The sequence below is a fragment of the Gavialis gangeticus genome, unplaced genomic scaffold (assembly GCF_001723915.1).
Source record: "Gavialis gangeticus isolate Ggan-Ray unplaced genomic scaffold, GavGan_comp1, whole genome shotgun sequence".
NCBI lineage: Eukaryota > Metazoa > Chordata > Crocodylia > Gavialidae > Gavialis > Gavialis gangeticus.
The window spans coordinates 27,599,101-27,614,015 of record NW_017729004.1 but is presented as its reverse complement, the minus strand read 5'-3'; positions in this window follow the sequence as shown (position 1 = coordinate 27,614,015).

Here is a 14,915-nt window from a genome sequence, read left to right as displayed (position 1 = left end):
GTGTGTGTGTGTGTGTGTGTGTGTGTGTGTGTGTGTGTGTGTGTGTGTGTGTATTAAAAGGGGTGCAGGTTGTAGCTGTGTTGGTTTAAGGACATAAGCAGACAAGGTTCTTTGGGTATATGTATTACACACACACACACACACACACACACACACACACACACACACAAATATAAACATGAATGCATAATACAGGCTAGAAGTGTGCATATTCCCAACAACAAAACTGTAAGCTGCAAGTAGAAAGGTACATTTTTTAAAAATAAAGCACTAACTATGCTTCAGAAGCTCTATACATTACCTACTAATACACCAGAGATCTCTGATCTAGGTCAAAGTTTTTATAAGCTGCATGAATTAAAGGATCTAGTAGGTTTGAATATATAGAGTAAACCTCTTTGGAACTTCTTAAAATAGAACAACTGCTGAAACAAGATACACAAGCATTAATGGCTGCCTAGACACCATTCTATTTTAATAAGTGTCATGGATGCTTTGGGGCATATCAAAAATAAATGGCAGTAACTAGGTAAGAAGCCAGGCTTCTGCGACTGCCAGCAGAACTGCAATGCATATGAACTCCAATGAAGTCTTTTACAACATCTTCTGGGTTATCTGTGCACCATTGTCTCAAGTCAACAATTTAGAAACTTGCATTTGCTGATTACACTTATCTGGACAATAGACTCCAGCTGATAATGCTTTATATAACGTCAGCTTTGACAAGTGATTAACTGACTAAAGTAGCTAACTTTACCTTAACTAAGGTACTTCAGCTGGTTTGATTTAAAGAGACTCATTGTCTCCTTTACATCAGTTTTACATCTGTGTAATTCCACTGACTTCAATACAGTTACGCTTGATTTATTCTGTAATAAGTGAAAGACAGTCAAGACCAAAGGATTTAAACTGTAGGCAAAGAGTTACTTCTGAAATCTTGAGCATGCTGGATTTCAAAAGCAGAGAAATCCTTATAAATGGGGGGAATTTTTTAAGTCAGACATTGTCTCTGCCTATCCTCAACTCTACTTCCAGCTCCATTTCCTAACATGGATGGACAAAAATAAAAACTTTCCAAAATGTTTAATGATTCATATAAAACAAATACTTTTAGGGACTTATTAACATTTAATACCTTCAAATGTTATTGCCAAATTGCTTACAGGGTTAATAAGCATTTGTCTATGTTTTAATTATTTAAACAAATTGTCAAATTCTCTAAATTAAGTACAAGTAGTAAATAATTTACACATTATGCCAGCAATGAGGAAAACTGTGTGTGTGTGTGTGTGCATGCATGTGCACAGATGTGCACACATGTATGTGTGTGTATAGGCAAAGGCAGTGTATGGGCAAAAGAATTTTCATGCAAAAATGCATTGAACATACAGTTCAAAATGCATTCTTAAGAGGAAATCTTTATATAATGGCAAGATGTGATAAAGGAATTCTAGAAAAACAGCCCTTGAAACTGTTTAGCTTTTATTCACCAGACTATAAGGGATGAGGTTGTATAGAAGAGAAATTAACTCAGTTAAAATGTGGACAGAACTCTTTTGAGAAGCATTTTGTTTCCAACCTTTTACATGAAAGGGATTTTGTATGGGAAAAAAAGTTGCTGCAGTCACAAAGCAGCAAACCAAACTTGCTAATTAACTGCATTCTGCACCACTTGCACCTCACTACGTGCACTGGCTGACATGGCATTCAGTGCTGGTTTGCAAACAAATTTAAATATTCAGTGCACAGCTTCTGGGAAGGAAGCCATTTTTTTCATCCTGTAGCTCTGGGATGAAACATTTATTAGTGACTTATGCTTATTTCCACCGGCTTTCTGATGCCAAGAGGGTTAGTAGAGTACTGTATTCTGCAAAACCCCATCTAATGGTGGGGGAAAGGGTAACCAAAGGGAGGAACACAGCAGAAAAAACAGCAGGAGGTATTTGAAATGGTGCCCATATATTCTTAGTTGAGCAGAGACCTGGCTGGAAAAAAAGAGTTCTGTCTTATGAAGAATTTCAGTGTTATAAAAATCTATTTTCATTCTGCATTAGAATGCATCCCTCACCCTGGCTAGCCAATAGTCCACTAGTCAGTCTCCTTCTCTCTCTCCCTCCGACTTGATGAATATACAAAATTAACCAGCTCCGATCAGAGAGAGATCCAGGTAGAATGAACACTTAAAGTTGAGTCTCCCACATCTCTGAGAAATGCCATATCCACTAGGCAAGAGTACCTTGAGTCTAACAAAGGTGTCTTTAGTTGTAAAAAGGCTAAATACCACTAAGATAAGCACTAGGCTGTTCAGGGCATGTGTGCGCACACATGCATTTGTGCATGCTTGAGTACACCTCTGTAACATCTCTCTAATTGGAATAATGATGCTCCACTTAGTCTAGCAAAACAACCAAAAGCACACTTTCTTTCATCCCATGACAGAAAGAAATAATGGTTGTTGATAGACAGGGAGTGGGGGGCAGGCAGGATTGCTCAAAAAAAAAAAAAAAATCAAGACTGAAGAACTTTATAAAGGAAACTCCTCTTGGGAGGCGATTGGCCTGAGCTCTCTGCATTCTTTTCTGCAACACTAGGCATCTACACGAGACATTTACTGCAGAGCTGCCTAATCAGTTCTCAGTAAAGTCTCGACATCTATATGTACAGCCCAATTAGGCCACAGGAAATGAATTAACTCCACTGCAAGTTAGTACTTGTAAATACAAGTACTATTCTGTAGTGGCATTCTTTAGTGCTCAGCAGTGCACATGGAGATACTGACATGGCTGACTGAGGCACAAGAGTGCTTTAGTGAGGGGCTGCCTGTTCGCTAGCCATACACTGGAGGACCCTCATGCCCCAGCCAGCCCTTCCACAGCAAGTTGAGCTGGGTAGAGCAGCCCCAGGCTGGCAGGCTGACCTCCCAGGTCCCCTCCCAGCCAGCACTGCTCCAACCCAGCTCAACATGCTGAGGTCCAGGGAGCATGTGAATATGTAGTGCCTGGGAGCAGTTAACCCCAGCATGATGAATGCTGAAGTTTAGTACTCCATGCTAATAGCACATGTAGATGCACGTGTAGACATGCCCACTGATTCCTACTTTGTTGCTATGCAAAGAAAAAAAAAAAAATATTTCTCCCTTGTAAAAAAACATTTGTCAACTGATTTTTTTGCTACATCTGTAAAATGTCTATGATGGCTACTCCATTTTGTTGGAAAGCAGTAAATATGTATATAGAAATGCAGAGAAGGTAAAAGTTAACATAGGCAATGTGGTACAAGACCACAATATAAACACTTCACTGAAAACCAGACCCTATTCCAAAGGTTGGCCATAGGCTAATTCTCTTGGCAAGGTGTAGCACTAACTTATGTACTTATACCCCCTTTTGTTCTCTCTAACAATTGTCCAGAAGCCCAACTTCTCTCTATTCTTCAAACCCAGAGTGGTCAGTAGGCCAGTTTCCACCCTCCCATTCTCCCCCATCCCTCAACCAAGAACTCCCATCATGACTTGTTTCTCTCTGGACACACTTTTGCAAGCAGGTTCCAGTTATGTTATACTAACAGTGACTGGATTGGTCCTTTCTGATTAAGCTTGCGAGGGAGGACAGTGAGGCTACATGATTAGCATGAGATTAGCACTCATATGGGAATGTAGTTCAGAGATGGAAGAAGTGATCCTTGCAGCATGTAAAGTATTTCTGCAGCCCTTCAGGATGTCACTCTGGGTGCATATAAATACAAGGTGCTGTTATGCACTATACTAGTCCAGGGATAGCATTCTGTTCTTTAATGCCTAGTTTCATTCTAATTCCTCCACAGAAGGGGATAAACTGGGGGAACCACCCACTTCCACCTCCTAGCACCTCTTAGAATAAATTAACTTGCATATCAAAAGCTTCTGTCTCATCGTTAATCATCTTCTCTCTCATACTAAAGGTGTATAATGCCATTTATATTGCTTGTATTCATTTTACCTTCAATCCAGCAAGTGACATTTCCTGTAATTAAGTAGAAATACTATATTAAACAATTAAGATGCATATAGAACAGAAGGCCTTATCTGAGGAGTGAAATTGACTCAATTTCCTGAAAGAATGTTGCTACTAACCAAAATGTTAACTTCTGTCATCTGGATTTGAGGTTGACAAATAAAAAAAATAAATAAATAAAAGACTGTCATGGCGTGGGGCCTAGGAGCGGCCATGATCCTGCTAGCGACCCCTTGCCGTGACAGTTAGGAGATCCAGCACCCTCTAATTCTCACCTGCCATGTCTTTGATCTTTATAGTTAATATGGGAGGCTGCCTTTGATCTCCTATTATCTCAGGGTGACTTGGTGCACCCCAGCCTTATGGGCTATGCATGCCTCCTACCTCCCCTTTAGCACGCCCCAAGCCTCGCAGTTCTTCCGGACATTTTTGTCTCTCCAATCTTAGACTAGCCCTCCCTGGGCTCCACTCTTGCAGGCTGCCCCCCCGTGGGGCCTATGCCACGCGCTTCCCACACTCTTGCCCTCGCTGGGACCTGTGTCTGCGCCTCTCGTGCTCTTGCCCTCGCTGGGACCTGTCTTGTGCCAAACCGCACCTGGGGCTCAGGTGGCACACAGCCGTGCCTGGCCCCCGGACCCTTCTCAGGGTCGTTATGCCACGCGCTTCCCGAGCTCTTGCCCTCATTGGGGCCTTTATCTGCACTACTTGCGCCCGTGGCTCTCTCTCAGCCTGCTCCCGCGCTACTCGCGCCCGTGGCTCTCTCCGAGCCAACACGCCAGCCCTGTCTCAGGCTTTCACCAGCGCCGGGGCTCAGGTGGCACACAGCCGTGCCTGGCCCCCTGACCCTTTTCAGGGTCCTATGCCCTCACTGGGCCGAGTACTGCCCTCTCGGGCTGGGGTCCTAAACCCCATACACCGCACCACTCCGGTGCCAAGCTGCCGCACCTTCCCAGCGCTGTTTGGTGCCCGCACAGGGCACCCAGGAACCCCCAGACTACTGTGGAGCCATGAGGCCTCCTCACACCCCTACAGCCTCACCCAGTCCTCCAGATGATATACACATCAGACCCATAAGCGCACCCGGCTGTAACAAAACAATAGGCCCACTGGCAATAACAAGATAATAAGCCTACCGTCTATAACAAAACAGTAAGCCTACCGGCCACAACATAAAGTCCAGGCCCACCTGGCTTTCTGACCCACAGCCTCCTGGTCAGGCTTCTCTCTGACTTCACCACAATACAACCCCCTATACGCTACGCTGCTCTTACCCTCAGGCTGCCAGAAGGGAACTGCCAGCCAGGCTCTGGCCTGGCTGTTTATAAGGGCCCAGCCCTGCCCCCTTCCGGTCACATGACCAACCTGGTTGCTCCAGCAACCCACACCTGAGCTGCCCTGGTGATTGGCAGCTGCTCTTCACTCTTACTCAGGCACGGGGCACCCAAGTGCCCCCGTGACAGACACAATATTCAAAAGCAGGTAGAAGCCTTTAGACACTTTTAAAAGGCATGATTTTCAGGAAAAAGGAACTGAGCACTGAAAATTTCACCGTTTGGAGATGTTTTGTCTTGGCATCAGAACTTGTTAGTTGCTTCTGAAAATTTTGTTTAAAGTAAGGAACAAAAATGTATATTATATTATTTTGATTCAGTCTGTCAAGGAATTGGTTCCACCTACAATCCCTTTAAGCTCTCCTCTAGTGTGAGTAAATATGTTTTAAAGAAAGAAAGAAATCGAAGTGTACAGAAATAAAAATAAGGCTGATTTTTTTTTTCAAATGAAAAAGCATGGTAACAAAAAAGATCTTTTTCCTCCTCTACTCTCGACTTACTTTTTGTTAAATGTATTTTTAACAAAATATAAGATTTTTTTTAAACCCCTGAAATACCTGCATGTGTGAATATGTGTATGTGTTTCTGTGTATGTGTGTGTATATATGTGTGTATTTATATGTATGCTTGTGTATATGTAATGTATGTATATATTTGCATCTACATCCAAAAGGCAGTTACAACTAATATACCATGTGAGAGCCTTTTATAATGAATCTGTGCAGAAACAAAGATGTATGTGAAAAATATGTTATAACAAGTCATTTGAATTATGAAACCAAATTACCGCTAAACATTGTAACAATAAATACATTTCTCCACAGGCAATAAAATATTGTATCATTAGTAAAGCTAAGTATAGAAATATTATCCGTGTCTATCTCATTTATAACTTAAACTTTGTACAATTCTGGCTTTATAATTTAGCACAGCACATTACACGTTTCTCATACAATTCCCCTCTGGCCCCTACAATCATGAGTTACTGTGGTTTCAAAAAGTGGTGAACTGGGTAAATGGAAACTGATTTTCAAGGATGAAATAATGGACTAATTCAAGATGGTAACTGTTGTGAAGGAAAGCCTGCTGAGACAGAGGTAGATGGAGAATCAAAGTTATGAAGGTTAACATTGCAGGTACTTGTAGATGTGGGGGATAATACTGAGTAGGATTTGGGTCATAGTTATACTTTCCAGAAATGAATGAGAAACTATAAGCCTGTGTGTGCTACTGCTTATTGTACTATCCAATTCTGCAGCATTGTTCTTGACCACTGACCAATACACCAATAATGCCTCTGTACCATAAATACAATCGCCTTCCCAGAAAATAGGTACTGAGTGGGAGATGCACCTATTGAGCATATAATGGTATGTGAGCCAAATTAATGATTTGGGATGGATGAAGAGCACATTTCTATGTTAAAACAGTACTGGATGAAGAAAAAAAAGTACATGGGAGTTTTCAGACATGACAATATCAGTAAGTGAAAAGAACAAAGGGCTAAAGGCTACCTACAGTAAAATCATGATCCAAAATAATCTCATCTCTGTTGCTGCAGTCTAAGAGGTGACTCAGTTTAACTGACACCTTCCTGTTTGAATTTAGGGTTCTCAAGATGCCTGCTGTTCTGTTCTGCTTCTGTTCATGCCCAGAACTGCCTCAGTGGCCGTGTCTACAAGGGCGCTTAACTGTGGATTAAACTAATTATCTGTGGAGTAAAGCATCACTGTGTACATGTGTGATGCTATTAGGTTGCAGTAAACAACTAACACCCCTATAAAATAGTACAGTGGGGTAATTAAAGGCCAGACTCCTGTCTGCTGCCTGGCCACATGGCTCAACACTTTCAGCATCCTTGTGCCCCAGCCAGTCCCTCCACTGCCTGACACCACCACCTGGAGCCCAGGGCTGACCCCCATGCCCCCTGCCAGCCTGACCATGGGATAAATTGCTCTACCCCAGCTCAAATTGCTGCTGTGCCGAGTGCATATGTAGATGTTATGCCTAGGAGTAGTTTACTTCAGCTCAAACTGCTCTAAAGTTTATTGTTTCAACTTAATTGCATGTGTAGATTCACCCACTGTGAATAGCTGGGCACTTATCTCCTCCTAGCTCAACAGGATTCAGAAATGAGGTGCTCCTCTGCTTTAGTCTTCCAGAGGATTTGATTTCTTAGGCCTTCTTAGTGCAATGCCAAACGTACACCAAGAAGAAAATAAAGGGGTGACCATTTTCCCTTTTATATAGCTGGTGGAGAAGGGTAAAAGGATGCCCACCACTTTATACGTAGTAGTCTAGAATAGGGATGTTAACTCACCTCCCCACCTGGGTTTGATCCAGACTGTGTGGCTCCTCAAAGGCTGGATCTGAATAAGACAGTGGGTTAAGCAGTGACAGTGATACAGCAGAGCAATAGGGAAAGTAGAGCAGTGCAGGTATGAGCAATGGGGAGTTGAAGCAGCTGTCACTCACCCCTTGCTACTGACATGTGTTGCCAGTGGGGTTTGTGTCCTGGATTTTGGTGTCAGGCCTCACCCCTGAATTCTTGACCCCTCTACCAGCCTCCCAGGCCATACAGTATGGCTTTGTGGTCTGTATCTGGCCATAAGCTTGATGCCCCTGGTCTATAGCTCTGATCCAAGAAGTAGAAGACTCAAGTTCAACATCTGAGGTGGTTTGAACTCATAGCTCCCGTTTCTTAGGAAACTGCCTTACAGAAAAATAGAGGGTACTCTCAGTAGGAGCATTAAGTTTGAACCCTTCAGGCTGAGGACCTGGGTCTCCTGTGAACATTGAACCTGGGTCTCCTTCCAGGGTAAAAATTATATAAAAGTGGGGCATCCCCCCACCAACCCCTCAAACTTTGTTTTAAAAGTGCAGAGTAAATCCTGCTCGATTCTTTGAAAGAATGGGTATAGACACCTACACTAAGGAGAAAATTCAAGACTTTGTCTTCCAACCAGTTGCAAGGGCCTCCCCACAGCCCCTGACTCAGGTGCCTAAATTCTGGAAAGTGGTGGGGTTTTATAGATAGATAGATAGATAAAACCCAACACAGATATAGTTATATATATGTGTGTGTGTATACAGGTATATATATATATATATATATTAAGGTTGTGTGAAATGGCATTGTTCTGTTTCAACTTGCGTTTCAAGGTTTCAACAGAACAGCATTTCATTTCAAATTTAATTTAGATTTGAAACCACTGTTCCATTTCATTTCCTCAAAAGAGGGATGCTGTTTTGACATTTTGCCCATATGCTATAATGGGGAGGCTCAAAACAGCCTCTCTCATCCAGCAGGCAGATGGGGGCCTGCAACCCCAGGAGGTCTATGGGGGCTGTGCCAGTCCTCCTGGGGCTGCAGGCCCCGATATGTCTGCCAGATGAGGGAGGGAAGCTGGGTGTTGCTGCCTAGGACTGGGGAGCTGGGGAAGGGAACTGAGCCCAATCACTCAGTTCCCCTCCCCAATGCTACAAGCAGGCTGGGGAAAGGAGTTCAGCCCAGCTGAGCTGAGTTCCCCTTCCCCCCAGCCCAACTGTAGCACTGGGGAGGAGAACGTATCTCAGCTGGGCTGAGCTCCTTTCCCCAGTTCAATCCTAGAGCTGGGCTGAGTTGCCTTCCCCAAACCAATTATAAGGGCTGGGGAGGGGAACTGAGCAATCAAGTTCAGTTCCCTTCCCTAGCCCCATCGCAGCACCAGGGATCAGGTTCCCACAGCTCGGCCACAGGAGGTAGGGAGAGCCAGGGCTGCACCACGTGGGACTGCAGAGCCACTGGGAGCGCAGCCCTGGTTCTCCCCTGTCTCCCACCACCTGGCTGCTGGTTGCTGGCTGCTTCAAAACTCAAATTGTTTCAAAACTTCTGAAATATTTTGACTAGCCTTGTTTTGTTTCAAGGCTGTTTCGAAGCCCTTCATTTTGATTTAATTTCGCTGTTTCAAGCTCAAAATGAGTCAAAACAGTGTCAAATCGAAACAGCCAGCGAAATATCATGCAGCCCTAATATTTATATATTCTGTGTTCAGTTGTTTATCCTAGCTAGCTAGCTCTAGGCAGCTTTCCATTCAGCAGGCAGGATTTTTACATCACCTTTCAGAGATGCCTCACTTTCCTGTGCATTACAGAGGGAGTCTAGGGGTGCCTTTAGACATGTGGGGATACTGCTCCAACACAGAGTGTCAGAACAGACTCGGTTAATCAAGTTTGCTGGAGCATGCTAATTAGCATACTTCAGAAGCCCCTGCATCTCATGCATTCAGCAACCCCATGCTTCAAAATGGCAGCAGAGGCACTTTAACTAAAGATCACTGAACAAGCTTTAGTTAAAGCACCCCCACTGCCATTTTGAAGTGTGCGATACTAAATACATGGGATGCTGTGGGTGCTAGAGGCTTTTGGAGCTGCTCTAATTAAAGCACTCTCCTCCTATCCCCAGAGCCTGTGTAAAGATGCCCTAGAAGCCTTACTCAGTATTCAAATTTTAGGGCTAGGTTAGAAATCCTGGTGTCTGACCTATGCATCTGTGACCCTTACTGAATCTTTTTTAGCCCAACCAGATTAAGAGCCTTTTGGTGGCCTACCATGAGATCTCTCTTCTACTCAGTTCAAAAACATATTGTTTCCTTCCAGCAGTTCAAAGAAATGCAACGTGAGGCTTCTAGAGTCAGGCATTTGTTTGGGGTTTATTTTATGAGTGAGTGAGCAGTGAAGTGGCTCTTTTATTATTTTATTACTTTTATTTGCTTGTTCTATGTTTTTTATGTGAGGGCACCGTACGGACACCCCGTCGTAAACTGCAGAGCCGCTTATGGTTTATTTTTCTAATATGTTTCATATGGAAGCTGACAATTTTGTTGTAGTGGATGAAATTCAATCTAAGGGAAAAAATAGAAACAAAAGAAATTATTTAAAAACAGCATAAGAAAATGCACTGCAGCTGCAGACTGAGGAAGCTAGTAGGGTTTCTTACAGGTCCTGAACTAGAGCCCACTAAAGACAACAGAAAAAATGTTTTTAGTTCCGGAGGCTAAGATCAGTCCCATGAAGACTATTTCTTTTGTCCAATATTGGAAAAAAAAAACAAAACAAAAAAAGCCATAAAGAATTTCCACAGTTATTCAAAATCATTCTGGGGTAAAACATTGTTAGAATCACTGCAATTCACAAATTTGGCATTTAAATGAATGTAGATAACTCCTTTATTTTAATTCTAAACATAATTCCAATTGCAATATTATTATCTGGTTCCAACCCTGTGTACTTAAACTCTTATAATGTCCCTTATGTGTTCTTATATCAGGAAAGATCTGAACTTGTTTAAAGATCAAAAGGAAAGCTTTATTGTAATGCAAGCCCATATTTACAAGATTTATCTGAACCCAGACAGTTTATATGCAGGATTTTTGTATTAATAATCCATCCTAGTTTTGAATAGACCGATTATCTAAAAATAGTTCTGAGGTTGGTAATCCAATCCCGGAGATTTCTGTTCTAGAGTTTCAGAGTTTGCCGTACTATCACCACATGACAGGAAAAGTATCTGAAGCGGGATTTTACAGATTTCTTTAATGCTCCCATGGATTATCTATGCTGGTAGTGGCACTCCACTGTTTCTACATATCAAGTCAATCACATATATTCGATCAAGTGCAACAGAAGCGGAATCACCAGATACCCTGTCTGCTCACCAGTGACTGGCTTATACTTTCTTCCTTCAAGTTGGATTTCTCATTCACTTTCAGAGAAGAGGAATGACTCTTTCAAAGATTGCTCTTGCTCTTGAGCTGACCTAGGCATCATTTAGCCTGATACAATAGGACTACTCATATGAAGAAATAGAATGAAATTAAGAAACAGACAATTTAAAATAATGGGCAGACCTATTTAGATTGTAAATACCCTGGGGCAGTGGAGTTCCCCAAAAGCATAATCCTTTTCACAAGGATATAAATTTCCAGTTTTCAGAATGGTAAGAAACAATGGAGTTCCTTAGAGATCTGCATTGGCATTGGTGCTATTTAATCTATTCATACATGCCTAACCTCTCATAATACTAGTGTCAAATAGAGCCTTGTTGCACATTAATTTTAGGTGGCTCCTAGAGGTGTTTAGTCCTGGTTTGTCCATACATTAACACCGGAAACTACTTTAAAGCATATTTTAGGCAGTTTAAAGTTATGCCACTCCAAGTCAGGTTTAGCTCTGATCTGTGTTAGCCAGCTTGTGTTCCATTAATGTGTGGGCATTCTCCACAAATAAGCCACCCAGGTTTTGGTCCTCCAGCACCCCAGGATGCAGTGTTCCTCCCTCACCCTCCTGTCCTATGTGGACAAACTTTCCGCCCTCTAAACTCTACTGCCTGGGGGAGGCGGGATGATTCTTGCACTGAGCCAACTGCCCCTCCCACCACCCTGGGGTGTGACCAACTCACCCCCAGGGGTGCAATCCTGTGCAAACAGCTTGCAGAGAACATGCAAGATACGCAGGTTGCAAGGCATGAATGTGTGCAGGAGTGAGGTCTGAGGTGGGCAGGGGACAAGTTAGGAGGCCGGAGCAGGTCCCCATGAGCTGAGGCTTCCTTCCTGGAGCAATGGCAATAGCTCTCCCAAAAGTGCCTTCCCTCACTGCTCCTACCTCCCAGCCACCCTGGGAAGCATGACCAGCACCCCCACAACCCAATCCCAAATCCCAGTTTATTAAAACATGAGACCTTCTTTGATATACTTCTTCATTTCTTCTTTTTTTTTCTTTTTCACTTATTTTTATTTTAGCCTTCAGTGACTGTCCTCCTCCATTTGCTTTCCATTTTATTACCCACCCTCATCCCATTAACTCTCCACCTCCCAGCTTCTTGTTCCCATCCTCCTCCTCCCATCTCTCACACACCTTCATTTAGAGCAGGGGTAGAAGCCCATCCTGGCTCACCAGCCCTGTAGTGGCAACTCACAGCTGTAGCTCCTAGTTACACCCCTGCTTACCAGCTCTCTAGTGGCAAGTCAGAGCTGTTCAGGTGGGGCACAGTCAGAGCAGGTTTTTACCCTTAAGGTGTGACTGTTCCAGCCATGATCTAGAACTAAAATTGATCAACATTTGAACAACTCAAAGTGCAACTGGAAACCTGATTTCAGTGGAGTTCTCTCAAGACCTAGGCCTCTTCACAAAGATATAAATTGTTAGTTTTCAGAATGGTTAGGAACAATGGGGTTCCTCATAGATCTGTGTTCGCATTGGGACTATTTAATATATTCATACTTGCCTTATCTTTCCTAATACTAGAATTGTGGGTGGGGAGGGGAGGCACAATGAAACTATTAGGTAATAGGTTTCAAACGTAAAAAGTAGAGTTATTTTTCTGCACAGCATGCAATTAATTTGTGGAACTCATTGCCATAAGTTGTTGTGGAGGCTGGTATCTTAACCCAGTTCAAAATGGAATTGAACTAGTTCTTGAAGGAAAGGTCCATCAGTAAGTACTGAATATGGTAGATAGGAGTGCAGCTTCAGAACTTCCTCTCAATGCTGGAAACTGCAATAGAAAAGAAGCCAAGCATGGAAAATTCTGCACATGCCCTGTTCACACTCCCCTTCAGTGTCCATTATCTGCCACTCTGTGAGACAGGATGCTAGGCTAGATGGACCTATGGTCTGACTTAGTAAATGGTATTTTTTGTGTTCTTATTTTCACCTTCTCCTGTTTTGGGGGTTGGCTGCTCTTGTTCTTTATCTCTGAGTGTCCCTATTTTGTGCATCCTCTATGATGGCCCTGGCCTTCATGCCTTTCTTCAATCTGAGGATTCCTACTAGAGGGTTTTGCCCTCCCTCTCAGGATCAAACTAATTTCTATTAGGCTTGTGTAAAACAGCTAGTATTCACTTTGAATTTGGATTTGGCCTATTTGGGGGACAGTGATTTGAATCACTGTCCCGATCTGATTCAGAGATTCAGCAGTCGCCAAACTGGCTGAATCTCTGAATCAAACAGGCCCCATCCCCTCTCCCCACTGCCAGCTCCATCAATAGATGCCGGCTCTTAAAAAAAAAAATAGCCCCACACTCACCAGCTCCTGCCAAGTGGGGGGGTGATCCCCACTGCCCCCCACTGCCCTACATTGCATGGGGGGCTCTGCCACACATCCTGGCTCTTCAAAAAAAAAAAAGCCCCACACTCACTGGCTGCTGCCAGGCAGAGGCAATCCCTGCTGCCCCCACTGCCCCGTACTGCATGGGGGGCTCTGCCATTAGCCTCAAGAAGCCACAACGGCTGCTGCAGCAGCCAGTAGCTGCAGGGCTTTATTTTTTTTTTTATTGACAGGGCTGGGAGAGCAGGCAGGGGATGGGAACTCATGGCAGAGGCCCCCACACAGGACAGAGCAGTGGGGAGCAGCAGGTATCACCCTCCAACCTCGCAGCAGCTGCTGAGTTGCCAGCTTTTTATTTTTTAATAAAGAGCCAAGATGCTGGGGCTGGGCGAGGTGGTGGTCAGGGGGTGCTCAGGTGGAGTGGGGGAGCAGTCAGAGGGTGGGGCCTGGTGGGGGTCCCCCCATGGTCCTCTTCCCACTCCTCCAGCCCCCCCCTCCTGCCCCCTACTTACCAGCACAGATTCTGGCTCCAGCTCCTTGCAGCAGTGAGTGGGGACTACCTGAATCTCTGAAACTCTCTGAATCTTTTCTGAATTGATTCAGATAACTTCAAATCCATTTGGACCTTTTTGCTGGTCTCCTAATTCAATTCAGGTTCAGAGATTTGGCCACCTATACAGGCTGAATCTCCTCCAAATCAGATCAGCACCTGAAGCTTCACACAGCCCTAATCTCCATATTTGGGGGACTATGGAATTTTACTTCATAGTCAGATTGGTATGGACTGTGGGGTTTTTTGCCTTTCTCTATAGCGAGAGGTGGGGACAGGGGGACATGGCATCTTCCTGTGATCTCTCAAGCATATTTTAATAAGCTTTGTAGCATCAGGACATTGGCCACCATGGTCCCCCTGCTTTGCCCATTGCAGATCAGGGTGTTATGTCTTGTGGTTGTGTCAGAGCTGACTATGTAGTTGTGCTAAGAGATTAGATAATGGATGTGTAGAGGATGGTTTGGATAGGGATGATCCTGTCTGAGGCAGGAGGTTCAAGTAATTGAGGTCCCTTCCAGGCCTACTTTTCTATGATGTCTGTGATTTCAGCACTTCAAACTAACTTTTTTTTCTGGCTCTTCCTCATGATTTTTTTACCTGTGACTCTGGTATCCTGTGCTCTCCAGAAGGCTTATTTTGTATCATTTCATTTCACAAGACCCAGTCAATTTACATGATATGCCTTCAGAGTTTCCATCATGAGACAACTTGTATCACAGCTTGTATTTTCGCATAATATATAACATCAGTTCTCATCATATCCAGTGGCAGCCCAAGTATTCTCATTCTCATCTTAAATGGGTATTTTGCATCAGTCTTTCATCAGTCCCATGGGACGCCCATGCCTGCTACAAGACAGGGAGGTCCAGGTGAGGGAGATCCCCTGCCCTCCATTAATGCTGACCTCATGAAGGAACACCTTGAGAAGCTGGATACCTTCAAGTCAGCTGGCC